Source organism: Opisthocomus hoazin, chromosome 4, assembly GCF_030867145.1.
Source record: "Opisthocomus hoazin isolate bOpiHoa1 chromosome 4, bOpiHoa1.hap1, whole genome shotgun sequence".
Taxonomy (NCBI): Eukaryota; Metazoa; Chordata; class Aves; order Opisthocomiformes; family Opisthocomidae; genus Opisthocomus; species Opisthocomus hoazin.
The window spans coordinates 23,381,039-23,397,366 of NC_134417.1; the positions used below are offsets into that span (position 1 = coordinate 23,381,039).

The following is a 16,328-nucleotide window of genomic DNA, read 5'->3' on the forward strand; positions in this document are numbered from 1 at the left end:
GGCAACAGAAAACGGAAATTACTTTAACCCCATCTAGTGACAGATGACTCATTGCTCAGCCTGCTGCTATTTTCCAAGCACTAAAACAATACAGCTGCAAAGAAAAGGCCAGCCTCTGTTAGCTCACAGGCTGAGCGCTGGGGCTCGTGGGAGAGGGCAATGCCTCGGCTGCCTTGTTATCAAAGAAAGACGGAGCCGGGGCCTTTTGGCAATTCTTCTATCGAACAAGGCGAGCTCGCCCGCGTGCTCTTCGTCCCCGCGCCACTGGAGGGCAAAGCTGGGGTGTCCCAGGGATGGAGGCGATGCAGTGCCTGTGGGGCGAGCTGCTGGTGGTCTATGGCTAAATTCTGCTGCTTGGTCCTCCTCACCCCGCATCCAGTGGTCCAACAGGGCATTTCCATGCTTTCAATTTAAACAGCTCCCCCTTGAATTACCTGCAATGAACTGTGCATGCAATAGAGGAACAATTCGTTCACAAAGGCAGCCCGGTGAGGGGACAGAGGGCATGAACAGGGTTTCCAGGCCCCTACGGATGAAAAAGATACCTGATGGCAGAAATGCAGTTCTGTCATAATGAGATCCCACGGGTAAAGGCTGAAATAGAAATATTCATCTTTGAAAGCTGAATTATTCTAGCTGAAAGGGTAATTAGGGAGAGCAGCTTCTGAGCAAGGATGGTGGAACCGTGCTCACTTGGAGTCCTTAAACCCAGATGAGGTGTTGCTGTGAAAGACAAGCTTCGATCCAGCTTGTGGGACAAAGAGGTAAGCTGTGTGCTCAGCCTTATCGGCCGTATCTGTCTTCTTACACCTTGGGCCTCTCGCAGCAGGGCCGCCAGCTCATCTGAGGAGCATCTCTGTTGAGCATCTCCAGCATCTGGATGATGACTCTTGCTCAGCACCTTCTGGACATGGTAGAGAAGGGCTGTTGTGGAGAGGGGCTGGTTCGAGTGCATGGGTTTGGGAGTGATTCTTCATCTGCCTCTTACCACCAGCAGCTCAGTGCAGGGGGCACCCTCTCTACAGACACTGGTTCTCCAAACCCTGGTAAGGATTTAGTAAGCTCAGAAGTAAGGCTGGTAAGGCTTACTGAGCCTCCGATGCATTTTGCACATAAAATATTACCCCATTGAACAGGGATGGCATTAATGCTACCACTGAGATGATATGCTGAATTATTGGTCACTCAACATCACTTTGTTCACCTCAGACTGGGGGTAGACATCACAGTGTTGGGAAATTCAGAACGCCAGGAAAACGACGTGGCAGGGTGTTGTAATGGGAGACGTGAAACATTTTCTTTCTGGGAAAGGCAGGCTGAACTGCTGGTACAATAGCCGAGCCTTTACTCAATCTTGTCATCTGCGTTCTGGCATAATTAATTTTCTGCTTCCTAATAGCAAAAAATCAAGTCCATAAGTTTGAATTTGGATAGTACAAGTAACAAAAAGAATAACTCCGTTACCAGGTTGTTCTGGAAGCCAGACGCTGGACTGCGTTAACGGCACAAAGATTAGCTTTTGTGGAAACGAACATATATCAACACAAACGGATGGCTGTCCGGGCTCAAACCCTGACCTTGAACAGGGTGCTCTGGGCTGTGCGGTGCGCTGCTGTCTGCCTCGGCGGGGGTTCGTTACCTGGGAACCCCCCGGGGTTGGCTCCAGCCATCGCAAAGCCCTGATTTCGACAGCAGCTGAGCGGGATGCTCAGAGCTCCTGCCTCGGCTTGCCCCGCTCCGCTGCTGCGTCAGCCTGAACCCGTTGTGGCCAGCTCTGATTTTGGCAGAGAGAAAAGGGATGGTTCGATCAGGAGGTGCTTCTGGGCTATGTGTTGTTATCATATTGCTCTTGCTTCTTCTGATCCTTTCCTTACGGTTTTGTTCAGTGCTCTCCTATCATGCAGAATGTCCCCCTCCAAAAATGCAAGAGCCCTGTGAACTCACCAGCAGTGGGGAAGGAGGACCAGAGATCACAACAGCTTATTCCTGAGAAAGAAAATACGATTGTTACCCTCTAAACTTGCACCAGCCTGGCAGATCCAGGGAGAGACGTGGGGATTCAGATTAAACTCCACCTTTCAAAAATTCATCCATCAGCGTTCTGGTTTAGAAGTCCACGAATTACAGTGCTAAATAAAAAGATTGTTCCTTTCAGAAGAGAAGCAATTGCCAAAATGTCCATGTAGAAAATGAGAATAGCAGTTTTAATTTAGGCATGCTCTTTCGCTTTAACGTTCTCTCCACTTTTTCAACTAGAAAATGGCTATATTACCAGGAAAAATATTTTTGTATTGTGCTACTTGAGGGAAAAAGAGCTAATTAAATTTGTAAAAGTGGTAAATAATGTCTAAGAGGCCTTTGTGAGGCTGTGATTCTGACTGCTGGTGTCAGCTTTATTGCCAATATGTGAAGGTGGTAAAGAAGGAGCTACCATCAACCATCCTTTATTGTCCTAGGGCCCCACTCAGCTCATAAATGTCTTCACTGGTTATTATTTCCAGTTATTTAGTGTTCAGCCTGTAAGCGCAGTGCTCCTGTTGATGCTGTGCCCCAGCCCGGGAGTAACTGTGGTTTGAGCCCTCTAACCAAGAGCAGAGAGGCTGCAGAGGACACGCTGCAGCAGCCACACACGAACCAACATCAGTAATGAAACCAAGACCTCCACAGCTGAGTTCCTAGCATGTGAATACGTGCTAAATACACGTAAATCTTGCTTCCTAGCAACAGCTCGGTCCTGCTGGGACCTGCATAGCCTAGGGCCAAGACCAGGCATTGCCCGAAGGGTCTGGGTTTGCAGGGCTGTGCAGGTGTGTTTGAGCAGGGTAACGAGAGGTGGTTGTTCACCCCGTGACTTCTAGGTCATGCATTCAGACTTCCCAGAGAACAGATCGTACTGAATTTCGCATAGCCAGAGGACAGCATTTTTTCTCACAAACAAGGACATGATGGTCTTTTCCAGAATAAGAATACAAATCCCTTTCCCGAATATAGTATTTGAAGCTTTGGGTAAACGCAGTGTGCACTCTTTGATTTATCAGCTGCACTCCTGTGCTGTGTTCTGTTCTTCGCAGTTGTCCTTAGAAACACTTCCTCCGCCTCTTTCGGCGTACAGACTTTGCGGCAGCTTATGTAAACCACAAACAACTGCTGTACGCTTTTTGTCGGTAACTCGCAGTTCATACAGGCAGGTTCTTCCTCCAGCTTAGCTGCAGTTTCCGTCTAGCAGCTCTGCAGCACGCGTTGCCCCGAAGCCCCGGCCCTAGGCAAGAGCAGCAGGATGGGGAGGTCTTCTCTGCCGCCGGGCAGGTGGAGGTTGGGATCCAAACTCTCCATCTCCTTTTCACAAAGCTACTTTCTTCAACTCTGCCAGGATAATTTCATCCCTCTTAAGCCATGAGGGCTTAGATGTGCCTGGTTCTCTCTGTTGCCTGCCAACGCTCTTTCCCCCAGCAGCCTTTATACTTCCTAGTGAACCCCAAGGATAGTTTCCCCTTGACTGCAAAGTCCAAGAAATACCACCCCTTTCCAATTCCCGTCAAGGCAAAGAGAGTTTCTTCCTTGGTGTCTAGTTCTCCTAGGCGTATTCGAGTTTTCCTACTGCAGTCTGCAAATTTCCAAGCAGAGTCGCCTGTACAATTTTCCCTCTCTTAATTTCAACACATTTTCCCTTACACCGGAGCAATGGAAATGGTGGCGGGCTGCTGGCTTTCCTCGCTCACCTTTCAAGGAAGGCTGCAAATTCGGGTTTCCCGGGAACTACAGTTCCCAGAAGACATCTTATCTTCCCTCAAACCAGGAACCGAGCCTCGCCGGCTCTGTTGCATCCTTCGAAAGGCTTCTTCCTCCCTACACAGTGATGGCCAAGGAGGGTATGAGGCCTCTTGGAGCAAGCTGCCCAGCGCAGGAAGCCTGGGCAGGATCACGGGGAGAGGCAGATCCTGCCGCTGCTGTTCTGCAGCCATCTCAGCACAGCCTCTGCTCCTTCCGAGCTCCGTGCAGCGTCACGGGAGAGCATCGTGAGGGCACTGTCTGAAGGCACTGCTTTCACTTGGGTAGAACGACACAGTCCCAAGCAAAAGCATGGTGTGTAAAGGGCTGGCCAGTGTTAATTAAATGTTTTAGGGACTGCGTGAGAATAGAAGAAATGTCCTCCCCAGCAGTGTGTCTCCACTGAAGTAATATTTCAGCATGTCTGTTCTTAGGAGTCCACAAAATCCTCGTCTTTAGCTTCTGATCAGACATGTTCGTGGTACCCGCTTGAACGGCGTGCTGGGATGCCAAACACCCCGCTGGCTTCCTCCTCCCAGGGGAACTGTCTTAGGAAAGATTTTAAAAGGAAGGACCTAACTCCATGGCCCTAAGCAGTCTCTGTACCATTTCATGTGATGTGACTCAGTACCACCCTTGGCCACTTAACAAGCCTTAGTGCTCCTAATTAAAACCAGTCCTCCCCAAGACTATCACTGTGCGAGTGCTGTGTCAGTCAGTAAAGTCCTTAATGGTGGTACCACCCTAACCAAACCTATTTGCGCGGGGGCTGTGATCTCCTGAAGTGATCTCTGGTTTTTGCAATCAGAAGTCAAAGGTGTTCCGTTTATGACATCCTTCTAAAGTCTGCTTTTCAAAACTCCAAACACTCATGACTGCGTCCGGAGTCACGAGGAGCCTCCCGAAAATCAGATAGCGGACCACATCATCGGCAGCTTAAAAGGTCCGAGGCTGGCAGCTGCCGTGCAGAGAGCTTAGGCTCAGTTTCCAGTAAGCCGAAGGAGTTGGGTAACAAGCAGCATCATGTCTTTGGTGCTTTAAAAATGCAGTGGGACTTGGGGTGCAAATGTGAAAAGCCAGGCTGGTGTTTCAAGACCAGCACGCTTTTCCCCATCTCAGCAAGGGAGGAGGACTGAGCTGCTCACTGATAGCAACGGTTTGCTGAAATAAATGCTGACCTTCAAACAAGTACTAGCGCCAATATAAATACTAACTTAAATACAATAAACCTAACCCTTGCCTGTTTTTTATTCCCCGCTGGAGCGTACTCTGTTTCCAGAGGGTTTCCGCTCGCATCTCTCCCGGGGAATCTCAGCAGCCCTTTTCATCCCTAAATGAAGTTTCGGGAGAGCTTCGCTCTGCGGGTTCAGCCTGAACCACCAGCCTGGCAAAAGCTGCTCTGTCAGGAACTGGAAGATGGAAAAGTGATTCAGAGTAAAGATGAGACAACCTTTCAAAAACCTTGAATCAAGCACTTCTGAAGAGTTTATAAGAAATACCCCCAGTCACCAAAGGTAAATCTGTAACAGCTATTGCCCTACCGCCACTTATGATATTTCCTCATTCCTCACAGAAGGGAAATAACAAAGTGCAGTTGCTGCAGGAAGTAATCAGATAATGCTAATTTCTAATTGCTGCTGGCAGGGAAGCCTCATTGTGCTCCAATTTGGGTGAAGCAAGTTTTAGTTGCTGAAGTTCAGCCAACAACACCGCACAAGCCTTCGCTACCTCTTCCCCGAGAGGCTGTAATTTCGGCAGACGTCGTATGCGACGCAGAATATTTCTATGAAACCAGCAGCCAGCTGGCTGTGCTCCACGGCGCGTGACGGCTGGGCAAGATGCGCCCGAGGAATCGCAGGCGAGCGGGGGGATCCCTACCCGGAGAGGCCACGCAATTGCTGGCTGTTTGGGAGAAAAATCAGTATTTGGACACCTAAATGTGTCACGGCCATCTTGCTCTCTCAGCGATCGTGGGGAAGGAGGGTGCTCCCTCCCCGGTTTGGTCTCAGAAAGCCTCCCAGGGCCAGCCAGGCTGCTGTGTGTGCATGGCTCCCCGGGACCCCGTGGGCACCAGAAGCAGCAGCCAAAATGCAGAGCTACTCTGTCAAGATATTTGAGCAAATTTGGAACAGCCAAGTGGTTTCATCATGCTGGATGAGCGCGCTGTATCGGGGGCCAGGCATTTGGAGCCACAACTTGCAATCCTGAAGCGCCTTTTGCTCTGCCGTCACCGCACAGCCCCCTCACTCCCCTGCCTCTACTCTCCCATTTGCAAAGTAGTGCGAATACCCTGCTAAAAATGATGAAGAGAGTGGCTGGCTATAGTCCTAGTTTTGCCTGCTTTTCTGAAAACAGCAGGGGATTTTTCCTTTCCATTTAATATGGTTAGGTACAGGAATATTATACAATTTTTTCCCCACTGCTTTGAGATAAAAAATCACTTCTTCCTACCTTTTAAAACAATAAGAATTGAACTAGTTATTAAAAAAAAAAAAAAAAAGAAGGAAAAAAAGGCCATGAGCTGCTTGTTTTTTGGTCTTTCAGCGCAACGCTGAAGTGACGTCGGAAAGAGGAAGCGCCTCAGAGCCGGAGCGGGTGAGCCCGTGCTGCTGCTGCCCTGTCTGCACCCGCTTATCTCTTACGTTCACCCGTCTCGTGGGTCAGCTGCCTCCCGGGGCAGAGGCACTGCAGCTCGCTCTGCGGGCCCCGGAGAGCTCCAGAAACGGCTGCGTCCGCGGCGCAGTGCTGGGGTTTCACGCTGCCGGCCGCGTCCCATGGATCAACGCCCGGGCACAGCGCGTCGCGTCGTTCCTGGGGACTTAGCGGTGAATTTAGTTCGGACCCAGGTAAGTCCTGGAGTGGGAGTTTGCCAGGACTGCCTTAGTGAGGTACTCACTGGCACAAAGTTTAATTTTGGGAATTCCAGTAACAGCAGAAAAAAGTGAAATTGCCCTCTCCCTTGCAGAATGGCGCTGGCAGGAGATAAGGGTGTTTGGATCTGGGATGGGCAGTTTGCTCATGGCAGCCCTCGGTTACCTAAGTCAATGCTAAATACAGACGTGTAGCTCTGAATCACGCCCAGCTGCAGCCTTCACCGGCAAAACCAGCCGGGAGATGTTTGGTTATGGGCAGAACCCAAAGATGTGGAAACAGATGTCCTCCGAGGCAGCCTTTCAGTTCAATGTTAATGCAAATTCCAAGTAAAAAATGCTGGTGGTTTGCATAAGAATCTGCCTGGAGAAATGCCAGTAACAATGCTGTGACCCCAAATAAATGGCAGCCCTTCTTGTATGAGCACAGAAACCTCCGGTGTCCTCACCTGGAAATAGGGGCTGTAGCTGTGGAGCAGATGCCAACCAAACACCTCCCACTCCTGTTGTTCATCTCCAAGCGGGAAAGCCAGAAAACTCCCAGCAATGACCTTGCTCCGGCTTGTCTGAGAGAACTGGGTATCTGGGTATCCATCAGGGACTGGTAGAAAGTTAAAAAATGAAGTTAAAAGCCGAGTGGCCAGTCTCTGGGCGTGCGTTACAGGCTGCTGTGGGTGATACTGACAGTTAAATTGCTGAAGAACCGGTTCTGATTTCGGTTTACGTTCCCGCAGTGAGTGTGGCAGAGGGTAAAACAGGGTGATCTGGCACTTCGCGGCCACTTTCATTGAAAGGTTTAGCAGTGGCTGACACCTCGAAGGCTGCATGTCACCGGTTGCTCTGCTGGTTAGCGCTCTTTATGTATTTGCTAAGAATTTTCAGAAATCTATAACAGGACGGCAATTGCCAGCTGAGAAAGTGCAAAAATTGGATGAAATGCAAAAATTTTCAGTGCTTTTCCTTTAATGTTTTCCTCTGTTGAAAGAGGACCTGATGGATTAGCCAGGCAATGGGCGTTGCTGTACGTGTAGGTAAACACCATGATGCTCAGCACGCTGATCCCGAACCTCGGATAAACACTCGTGCTCAGGTATTTCCTTGAAAAAGACTTCCCTCTGAAGGCTACTTACCCCGTGTTGCACACCTGGGTGTCTTCATCTGCCGAGCACGCTGCGATTTGTAATACCCTGCTCTTCCCGGATTTATGGTCAGAGTTAAAGGAAGGTGGGAATAAACCCCTGGCAGGGCTCTTCTGCGGGCTGTGCAGCTCCCGTGCTGGTGAGTGTGAACAGAGATGGCTGCAGGCACTTGGCTGGGGTTTTGTATGCAAAGCCTTCTGTTTCTTTAATTGTTGGTTTGGTTTTGTTTTTTTCATTTGTTTTTCCTTTTTCAGTTTTCATCTTAAGGCCAAGGCTGGTTTTACTTGTTTTACTTGGACTGTGCAAAATGACTGGGAGTCTGGAAAAAAAAAGAAGAATAGAGAATTATGCTGTTGGTTTTAGTGGAGGGCATGAGCAGAGAACTGGGGAACTGGGACTGATGGCAGCTTTCAGTTTGGTCTAAACTCTGGCAAGGCAGCCTAGAGCGTTTCTTACAGCCTTTTTGCATGTGTATTTGTCTAAGAGTAAGAATTTTTTTGACACTGGCTTTATGCTTCCGAATAGATTTTCTGAAGGAAAACTAAAACCTGTCCAGAGCGGTGACATCTGCTCCAGCCTGCGCTTTCCTCCCATCTGCCGGCACGCCTTTGCTGTGTGGTGCCGTGGGTGCCTGGTCCTTCTCCGGGGGACGTGCTGGTCACCTCCGACCCCTGCATTTGGCTGTGCCTCCCCGGCAGAGCCTGGGGTTTTCCAGCTCACGCTGTCTCGAAAGTTTCATGAGTCTTTCAACCCCTTTTTTTTTTTCTGTTGCGATCCACCCAATGGGTCACGACATACAAATCCTCTTTCCTCCAGCCACCCTGCCCGTGGGCAGCACCGGGCAGGAGACGGGGTGGTGGCAGGAGGGGACAGAGCCGTCCTGGCCGCTGAGCTGCGTGGCCCCAGCACGGCGACTGTGGAGGAAGCACCGGCTGCTCAGCACGCAGGAGCAAAGCCTGAGAGCTGCCTCCAGCTTGGCACCATCTCCTCTTCCCCGGAGCACCAAACAAACTCCTCTGAGTGGGTCATCTTCTGACTTACGTGAGTCAGAACCTGGGGAGACACTGATGCAACAAGAATCATAGTGAAACACGGGCTCTCTATTGCCAGGAAGACAGAGGTGAGGTGGTTTAAGGCGTATTAGGCCAGTTTTCTAACAAAGTTTTGAAAGTTGTAACCGAGCTGAGATAAAAAGGAAAACAAGTACGAGCAGCTGCATTGCTGGTTGCTGTGGGAGAAGTGGGCGTCCCAGCAGGACTGTAGGCGAATTCGGAGCATTACGATCAGAAGCAGCAACTCATTTATCTTGTGTGACCATCTCTCTACCTGATGCAGTTGTAGTTTGCCCAGATATCTGTAAGTTTTTAAGGACGAGTGCCAGAATGAACTATTCTGATCATCTGGTGGGACCTGCAGCATCAGGCAGGGCACAGGATTTGTAGCTTCCTTGAACAAGTGTAGCCTTTGGAAGGAAAAAAACTCCAGTTTAGAATAAAGATGTTTTTAATGATGATAATTCTGCTTCAGCTGATGATGGACTGTTTCACTGGCTGGCTTTGGGTCTGATCCAGCTTTGCCTGGTTTGGATTCTGACGTTCGGGTGGCATCCGAGAAAGCGTTCTCACTTCACGAGAGTAACTTTGCGATAGAATAAACGAGGATCTGAGGAACCAGGAAGGCAGGATATTGCAAAAGCAGGCAAAAAAGGTGATTCATGTCATGATCAAGAATTAAAGTGATGTACTAATTCTGAGCATTTCAATAGTGTGAGTGAACAAAGCCAAATATTCAGAACTGATACTGCCAGTAGCTATAGGCACATGTGAGCCTGACAGAATTGTTTTAGATGCAGAGTAGAACTGGAATACACAGAGCTAACACCAAACAAAAATGAGACTACAGAGAAAAATACACTATTATCAAAAATGCACCTATAGAAAGAGAAGATATGTATGCTACAGAGAGAGATTTTGTAGTGCCCTCTCTACATGGATTCACATGCAGTCAGAACAGCAATAAAGACAAAATGGTGTTTACTGAAGCTGACAAGGAAAAGAAACTCAGGAGCAACAGTATGGAACATTGTGAAAGAAGCAAACAATGGCTGAGAGGATGAGATTTTTGCATATATTTAATTAAAACAGAAGGGAAAATGACAGTGAGGCGGGAAGGTTGGAGCAGTGCTGGATCCAGAGACAGGAGAGCAACGCGGAGCTGGTGGTACACTGGGTAGCACAGAGTGTCTCAGCACTGGACAAGAAAAGAAAGTGAGATTTACACCAGATAAAACCAACTTCAAATTATGCAATAACTAGCACACTTCCTACCCCCCCCCGAAGCCTGGTTTAAAAATAAAACATTAGGAGGAACTTCAACTCAGAAACCATTGCTTTTAATTCCAACAAGTGAACACATGTACCTAGAGATATAAAACCAGGGAAAAATGATTCAGAGAGTAGGCACAGAAACAAAAGAATGTTATGTCTAGAACAGATAAAGAACTTGCACTAAAACTGGAAAAAATGTCGTCGCTTTGGCAGCAGCACGCCCGCCTAGCCCTGCCATGAGTAAAGCTCTTGCTGCGGAGGCACCGGCCGGGCTCACCTCCGGCCGATGCATCCCCAGCTGGGCTCGGTCCTGGGTCTAACAGCCAGCACAGGGCTCGTTTTGGGGAGCAGCCTGGCTGTGCTTTCCTGGCTGAGGGCGCGCAGAAGTCTGCAGGCAGCCCGCAGGCTTTACGGGATGGAAATCTGGGGCTGAGCGACCAGGGCATCTGCGCGAAAGGGAGAAGATGATGAGGAGGAAGGGTTGGCTGAGACCTGGAAGTTGTTTCTGGTGAAGAAATGGGCTGGTGGGCAGCGAAAGGGGAAGGAGGAGCAGGCTGCGAGGCAATGGTGCGGTGGGCTGGGCTGCCACCGTGAGTATCTGCGGAGGGAGCGAGGCAACGGAGCGAGCCTGGGCTGCGTGTGGGGTGCGAGAGCCATGTTGGGCTCTGCCCAGAGCTCAGGGGGTGACATGCACCCCAGGAAGGGCTCCCTGATGCTGAGCCAGGGAGCTGCTTTGGGTTTGGAAAGCACTGAACTGTTGGCTTGAGTGGCAAGGGTGCAAATCGGTGGCAGGTCTGGGGACCCGGGCTCTGTGGAGGAGGCTCAGCGCGGCCAGCATGATGCAACACAAGGGGTGCCGGGGTGATGGTCACTGGTGCTGACACCCGCCTGCGATGGGCAGGGAAGAAATACAGAGCGGAATCACAGAATCATACAATCATTAAAGTTGGAAAAGACTCTAAGATCATCAAGTCCAACCGTCAACCCATCTCCACCGTGCCTACTAAGAAGAGGCATTAGGCAAAGCTGCGGCAGGCCGTAGGGCTGCTCAGGGGCATTTGCGGTTCCCTTGAGGGTAGAAATGTCACTGTGGGGACCGTCAGCAGGTGGCCTCTTTGGCTGAGGAGGTGGGGACAAGTTCCCGTGAAATATGTGAAAATCTGAGATGCCCAATGATGAAAAGCACAGCCCTGTTCCCCAGAGTGGTCCACTGGGGTGGTACCACGCAGGGAGAAGTGAGGCACAAGAGGGGAGATGCCCAAAGCCCTCCATCATCAGGAAGCTAAAGGTCTTTCAGGTTTATGCTAAGATCGTTTATTTCCTCAAGGAAAAGAATTTTACAAGGGTGTGTAGTCATAGGACAAGGTGTAATGGCTTTAAACTGGAAGAGGGTAGGTTTAGATTAGATATAAGGAAGAAATTCTTTACGAGGAGGGTGGTGAGGCACTGGCACAGATTGCCCAGAGAAGCTGTGGCTGCCCCCTCCCTGGCAGTGTTCAAGGCCAGGTTGGACGGGGCTTGAAGCAATCTGGGCTGGTGGAAGGGGTCCCAGCCCATGGCAGCGGTGCTGAACGAGATGACCTATAAGGTCCCTTCCAACCCAAACCGTTCTACGAAAATCCTGCGTCCCAAAGTCAACTGCAAGCAGATGTCTTCAGATTTTTCGGAAAGATTTGTTGTTCCCCTGTGATAACTCCAGGAAAAGCTCCCGGCGAGAGTCCCACAGCTCAGCGAGCGGTTGCGTCTGGTGCGGGTTGAGTCACAGGAACAGCGAGTTTTGACATGGCTAGAAAAGAAAAATAATGGTGCCTACTGATGACTGTCACAGGAAAGACTCGCTCCTCTCAGCGGCTCGGTGCTGCAAAATAGGCTTTATAGAAGACAAAGATCTCTTCTCAGGAGTTTGAATGGCTGTTCTTAGCTATTGACAAGCTTGGAGTTAGCAAAATAGGCTCTGCTTTCTTTTCTGTAGGCATAATAAACATAAATGTACGATGACAGGGTCAATGGAATATAGTAAGTGCTTACAGAAGTAAATTTGTTTAATTTTGTTCCCAGACAACAGCACCAAAGGGATGCTGCAGCGAATGCCTCGCAGTGCGAGAGTTCGAGCAGGGAGAGGAAATTAGATCCCGCACGGGGAGAGAGGGCGAGGCTTTGTGGATGGAGAACAAATCCGAACAGTGTTGCTTCTTCCCTCTTCTTACGTTCCAGTATCAATACAGGGAATAACAGTGGCAGCTGCAGCTGGAGAGGGCACTAGGGGTCACCACTGTCTTATCTATGTCATCTGGATTTAATTCCGAAGTAAGAAAAATGATGCGATAGAAACCAAAGCCAGGCTATTCTGAATTTTTTTCTTTTTTTTTTTTTTTTTTTGCCGGCCAGGCAGCTTGCATTTCATTGCTTCGTTTTCTCCTGCTGCCTGCCTTCCGCCTGCCTCTCCCGTAAAACAGCCCCCAGGGCAGCCTGTGCGGTGCAGCCGGGGAGGATGCTCCAGAAGCAGGGGAGCTGCATCGAAATCCCCTCCGTGCACCTCCCATTGATTCAGAGCAAAGGTCAGGAAAATCCAAAACGCGAAGTCAGGCAGGCAGAGTCACGGAACAGCCTTGGCATGTTTCGGCAAGCACCGCAGAGCACACTGATCACCGCGATTAATAGCACCCTTGTAGTCCAGAGCAGAACTCCTGACAGGTTTTGCTCTGCCTGGCCAACAACCCCGTGTCTGAAGTTCTTTCTGCCCCTATTTTTCCCCACACCGGAGAAGTCTCACGAAACTGCATCTGATTCCTGCGTTAGAAGGAGGACTGGCTGGCTGGGTTGCGAAGAGAATTGCAAATCCTCTGCTCCGAGACTTTTTCTGACCTCATGTCTAGGAAGTAACCATTGGAGTGGGCTGAAGCTGTTGTCTGAGTGTTGGAATATTGCATTTTAAGGTGGGATGCGAGGTGTCTAGGGAGAAAAAGTGGTTTTTTACTGAGACAGGTGATTTGTCTAGAGACAGGTAGACAGGCTTTCAGGCTGACAAGACCTGATGAAAAGGCTGCACCCCCCAGCAGCCTGCTATTTTTAGCTATAGCACTTGATCTTGCAAGGCATTGATTCCCTTTTCTCTGCAGATAAATTACAGTAAATGGTGGCATTTCTTGTTGCATGATATTGCAGAAGTTGAAAGTTCATGTGAACTCCAAACTAGACTGGACAATTTATTGAAAGAAATAGCTGCCAGGCACTGTGAAATTGCAAAAATAGCACTTCTGGCTTGGAAAGTCCCTCGCTTGCAAATCCCTGAGGCAGGGAGAGTCCCGGAGAAGTTTCCCAATAACCATGACCCATTAGCGTACTCCTTCCTAACCATCAGTCATAATTCCCTTGGGATGGCACCCTGGGATCAGACGGTCTTTAGCCTGACCCGTCAGGCAGGAGAACAGGAGAGCAGATATATACTCTTTGATCAACACAGCGATGATGAAGCCGCTTGGAGCGCGTTCCTGTGCAGGCTGTTTCCGGAGGAGCGTGCGGGCACATCCAGACTCGCAGCCCGGGCGATGCTCAGCGTTCGCTGCTTCCTGCTGCCAGCTCCGGGCCCGGGCATCGGTGGCGGGTCAGCTCGGAGCTGCTGCGGTGTCAGCTCAGGTACATGTGGGCTGCAGTCGCGCTGTCATCCAAAGGTGGGGGAGTCCTCCGGCTCCCTATTTTAGGATTTTATGTAACCTCCAGCTTATATAAGCCTTTGTCTGTTAACAAAATGGGTGGAGCGTGTCTTGCTTAGATTCCTTGCTAAAGAAATGCTTGTTACTTAACTCTTGCTCAAGTGCTCAGTACATTCTTTAAGAATATTTTAGTTAGTTCCTCTCCTGTTGCTAACAATAACATGCTGACTTGACAACCTGTTATGGACAAACGATAAAATGTGGAATTCACCATTTAATGAACTGCATTCTAGGATGCTTTAGAAACAGTGCTGTTGAGGTAGATGAGGGAAAAATGAGGCACATCCCAAACCCTGGCCCCGGGTTGCGTCTGGCTTTCTTCTTGCTCCATCCTGGCAGGAGAGAGTTTGGGGGTGCTGGCAGGGGAGGATGGATGATTTGGCCTTGCCAGGGTGGCTTGGCCGGCAGGACATGCCCGGGTACCCAGTGTCGGCAGCGAAACCCCGGTCTGCAGCACAGCCAGGGTTGCACCCAGCGTCGGTTCCCAGGCGGAGGGAAAGGGGAGGTGGAACAGCAGTGCTGAGCACCCTGCGGGCCACTGTCCCCACCCCAAAGCTGCTTTGGACCCCAGGGAGGTCCCACCGGTCTCTGTGGTTCACTAAACGCCTTTCCAGATCCGGGCTCCAGCTCTCCAGCAGGTGAAGGACGGCTGTGTCCTGCTGCGTGGGAATGCTAGGGCATTACAAGCTGTCAGGTGCTCGGATCCTGCGGTAGAGAGGACCCTGTAAATTGTTTTCAGATGGACTTGTCGAGCTCGCTCAAACCTGGCATTTGTGCTACTGTAGGGCTTTAAATAGAAAGGCAGCGTGCGTCTTAGCTTAACACCATAAGGAGACGGTTTGCACTCTCTCCTTCCTCCAGATACTGTGCTTCATACACCGACGTGCTTGGCATGCCGTTGAAGTTTTGTGAATTGCTGCAAAAAACCCCCTTTTTATCCCCCCCCCCCCCTTTTCCTCGACGCTGCGCATCGCCCTGCCCTGGGCCATGGGCTGCGTGGGGCTGCCAGTGGCATCCAGGTCCCCGCGGGACGGCGGAGGCGGTGGCAGGGCTCGGCTTGGGGGTGCTGCTGCCCAAACGCAACTTTGCAATACGAGAAAGAAGGTGCGATTTTAGCTCTGAGGCCGGTTTCTCTCCCCTGAGGCTCTTCAGGGGCGACACGGATCGCAGAGGCACCGCTGCAGGGGAGATCAAGCTAGAAGCGGTATCTCATGTTTTATTCCACACGTTATTATTTGTTGCTTTTTTCATTTACCGATTTCATTCACCCTCCCCTCGAGAGGAGGAAAAAGAATACCCCCAACCGAACCCAAACATTCAGAGCTTTGTTTTTGTTTCCATGGGAATTCTGCGAGAGGGGGAGGCTGTGAAAGAAAACTGAAATATTCTGGCCGAACCCGGTAGGGTTTGGATCCTGAGCAGCCCCCGGGGTCCCCTGGCCGTGCAGGCGGGGCGGGCTGGGATGGGCTTCTGGGTTATGGGGAGCATCGCCGCGCTGCGGAGTGGCACCCAAAAAAGCCATTGGGGTGGGGGAAAATATGACTACAACTCCCAGGAGGCATCGTGGCCGCGACCATGTTTGAGTGCCTTTCATCAAAACTTCCTCCCCTGCCTCTTCCTTCCAAGTTAGGAGGACAACTGCGGGCTTTGAAGGGGGGAGGGAAAAATAAAAGTACTTGGCAATGTGATTTCCGCAAACACCCCCTCCCCCCTCCTTTTTCCTTCGTGAATGCTGATCTTATGGGACGAAACAAGAAAAATGGCTTTTTTTTGGGCCTGTACGTGGCTTAATGCCAGTTGGCCCATGCTCGGGGGTCTCTGGGCTGCTCCAGCCTGGGCAGCATCACCCGCGGCTGCCCCGGCGTGGACCCCGCGGGGTTTTCCTGGGGTTTTCCTGCTTCACGCGTCCTCGGGGCTCCCTCCGTCCTCTCCGGCTGTGGGGGTGGGCTCGGCGTCAGAGCTGAGCACCATTCTGCCCCATCTCTCTGTGCATGTCATGGGAGCACGTTCAGGCCCTTCCTAACGAGAAACTGCTCTGAAATGGCTACAACAAAGCACATTTCCAGTTCCCAGCGAGGTGACGCTGGGGTGTAGAGGGTACAACAGCCCGGCCATCCTCCAGAGCTGCAGGGTCACTGTGTCAGGTGGCAAGCGAACGCCCACTGAAAACCTGGCGGAGGGGTGGTAGGTCCACCACCACTCGCAGAGCTGTTGCTTCAGCAGGGGCTGGGGACGGGGTGCTGGGGCAGGAGGCACAGCAACGTCCCACACCGGGGCTTGCAAACGCCAGAGCCAGCCCTCGCCTCACTGCCAGGCTGTTCCTTCCTCACCTGGGGCTCTGCAAGCTCCTTCCCACACGGGACTTGAGTAGGGGAAAAGCCACCCCCCGGTTTTTCCCCAGTCCCCCTCCATCCCCCATGGCTTTGTGGAGGCACCAGCATCACCCATGCTTGGGGCCAGGCAGCGTCTGTAGGGCTAAAGAGGAAACACACGGAGGAGAAGGGTGCTGCG

At 50.9% G+C, this 16,328-nt stretch overlaps 1 protein-coding gene across 1 annotated transcript in view; it reads left to right on the top strand.

The window, feature by feature from the left end:
- Positions 1-6,420: 6,420 nt before the first annotated feature.
- The window catches only part of PLD1 (phospholipase D1), an 81,354-nt gene continuing 71,446 nt past the window's right edge, over positions 6,421-16,328 (top strand). Inside the window, exon 1 of the mRNA XM_075418321.1 lies at positions 6,421-6,614. The gene's annotated coding sequence lies outside the window, so the exon portion shown is untranslated. The remainder of the gene's footprint in view (positions 6,615-16,328) is intronic.